We start from the raw sequence: 2711 nt of genomic DNA on the forward strand, positions 1-2711 counted from the left end.
TCATTCTTCTTCTTTTTCTGGAGCTTCTATGGGTTTGAGAGTCAAACCTGAAAGCTTTAAGAATTAAAACATTTATGTTGGTTTAATTATTCCTAAATTCCAATGAGAGATTATTAAACTAGACTGAGCAATAATTATTTAACTTGGACTAAAACTGGGTCTAAAAACAGCAGCAGGTAAAGAGAAACCGAACCATTGGATTTCCACCGTGGTGTTTTTATACACGACGGAGTTTAGTTTTAATGTCCGTCATGTTTTAGTGTGAGAAATTGTGAATATGGAGTGAGAGTGTGACACTGAGATGGGTGAGTCTCACTCCCAGTGGGTGAGAGCTGACCTGAGCCCCGTTGGTTCCTGTACACCTGAAATAATCTAGAAAAGGTGCTTTAAATCAGAAGCGGTGGATCCAGCGTAAGACGCCCTCAGGCATCAAACACCCTGAGCTTCTGCCATAGCCAGCTAGCAGTTAGCTTAGCTTTTCATTTGCTTTTAGGCTGAAATTGATACAACTTTTAACGTCTGAGAATTTAAACGAGGCGTTTCGTATCCGTAAAACAGTGAAGGTTTTTATTAACATCCGACCGCTTTGATCCTTTGAGTGCAGGAGACTAGATGATGATGCGTTGGTGTCGCTTTCTGAGCAGCCAGAAGCTTTTATTACACTCTTCCCCTCAGCTGCAGGAATTAGCACTCTGCTAGCGTTAGCCGTGTTCATGCCTTCCTCATCAATCTCTCTCTCTCTGCATCACGGCACTAAAAACAGCCTTTATAGCACAGCCCTGCAGCTAACATGATGCTATCCTATTAGCACATCCAGACGCACCATTCAGCTGCAGAAAGACACAGCCTGGCAGCCATCATCCCTGAACACAGTGGAAGAGATGGCGGCCATTAAGGGAGTGGCGCCCATTAAGGGAGTGGCGGCCATTAAGGGGTGGCGGCCATTAAGGGAGTGGCGGTCTAGTGATTAGCGCTTTGAATCCAGAGGTTCTGAGTTTGAGCCCCACTCCCACAGACGGCCATTCTTACTAAGCATGACCCTTAACCCCACCCTGCTCCCCGGGCGCCACACAATGGCAGCCCACTGCTCCCCAAGGGGAGGGGTTAAATGCAGGGAGGGAGTTTCGTTGCTCTGTAATGGTGACGGTGGGATGAGAATAAGACGCTGGATAGGATTAAAATAAGAGGAAAGAAACGGTGAACGCTTTGATCCAGAACAGACGGATCTCCAACCACGGGCCAGGATAAATGCTAATGCTAACGCTGGCTAATTGTTTCTCGTTGCGGTGCTAATGGCGTCCATTAAACCGAGGGCCGGTCCTAAAAGGTTGTTTCTCTCTGCTGTTTGGGGAAAATGGAAGCAGCTCAAATAAACATGTTTACTGGATTTATGTCATCAGAAATAATCTGAGGTCATCTTTCATTGACCTCTGCTGACATCATCGTCTGGCTGAGGACCATTATCTGACGACCCGCCTCAGACCTTTAACAGTCTGCTCCACTGCCGTGGACCATGAGGGTCTCTGCGATGTTTACAGATGTGAAGCAACAGCAGGTCCTGTTTGGTCCCAGATCTGATTAAAGAAAGCCACCACTTTTCCAACATGGCCGCCATTAGGATGACGGCGAGGGCGGATTTAGATCCAAACCAGCTGAACGTCCGGCTGCTTTCGTTAAAACATTCCAGCAGGAAGCAGAACCAGACGTTTCTAAAAGTTTAGAGTTTTTCCCGAAGCTCATCCTGATGAATGAAGGATTCACTAAGTTCACTAACATCTGAGCTCTGACCTGATCGACCACAATCATCGTCATCCATCCATCACTCTGGAGGGTCTCAGGGCCCCCTGCCCCCCCCCAGCAGCCTGCAGAGAGCAGCTTTAAGCAGGTCTGAGGAGGAACAGGATCAGGCTGGAAGAACTCGGCTCTTTATTCAGGGCCGTCCAAACTTTTTACTTTATAGGCCAAATATGGGACCTTAAAATGCTTTTGGGAGCCAAAGAATTAATTATTTATTTCTAGCTGTTGAACAATCTTGGGTTGATTATCTATCTTATTCTGAGTTTATTTCTATGAACGATAAAATAAATGTTTTCCACCCTGAACGGGTCCAGATGCTCTGTAAAAACATCTGTTTGAAGTCAGGTCTGCAGCAGGAAGTTCACCACAGCGTGACAATCCACACTCGTTTCTTCTCTCGTTTGTCTCCTGAACGCAGCTTCAGTCTGATGGAAATCTAGACTTTGCATTTCTATCACTGGGTTTCCTTCATTAGGAGGACAGTAGAAGTGGAGCCGCGTTCAGACTGATCTTCTCAACATAAAACGATGAGGAACGACAACAGATGGCTTTATGTCAAACAGATCAGGGTTTACTTCCTGTTGGCCTCCTCAGAGCGGGGGGGGGGGTTACCATTAGGCAATACTAGGCAGCTGCTTAGGGCCCCGAGGTCCTGGGGGCCCCATAAAACTCTGTTTCCATGTACAGTTAATACAACTATTCCTTATTTCTGCACATTAATTATGTTTTTGATAAAAATCCTTTGTCTAAAATGCCATCAGAACGCTGATAATATTAAGTGTGTCTCAGCCCCCCCCTTCAGTGTCCACCATATTGGATCAGTCCATTTGCTGCACATGTTCAGAAAGGTCCAAACAGACAGCAGCAAACCATTTGAAAACAAACCATGCAAAGAGCAGTGTTGCCAACTTAGC

At 46.0% G+C, this 2711-nt stretch overlaps 1 protein-coding gene across 1 annotated transcript in view; it reads left to right on the forward strand.

Moving 5' to 3' along the window:
- Positions 1–2711, forward strand: part of LOC107099258 (potassium voltage-gated channel subfamily B member 2-like) — a 14206-nt gene that overhangs the window by 8643 nt on the left and 2852 nt on the right. The gene's annotated exons all lie outside the window — the stretch shown is intronic.

The sequence above is a fragment of the Cyprinodon variegatus genome, unplaced genomic scaffold, assembly GCF_000732505.1.
Source record: "Cyprinodon variegatus isolate N-32 unplaced genomic scaffold, C_variegatus-1.0 Scaffold851, whole genome shotgun sequence".
NCBI lineage: Eukaryota > Metazoa > Chordata > Actinopteri > Cyprinodontiformes > Cyprinodontidae > Cyprinodon > Cyprinodon variegatus.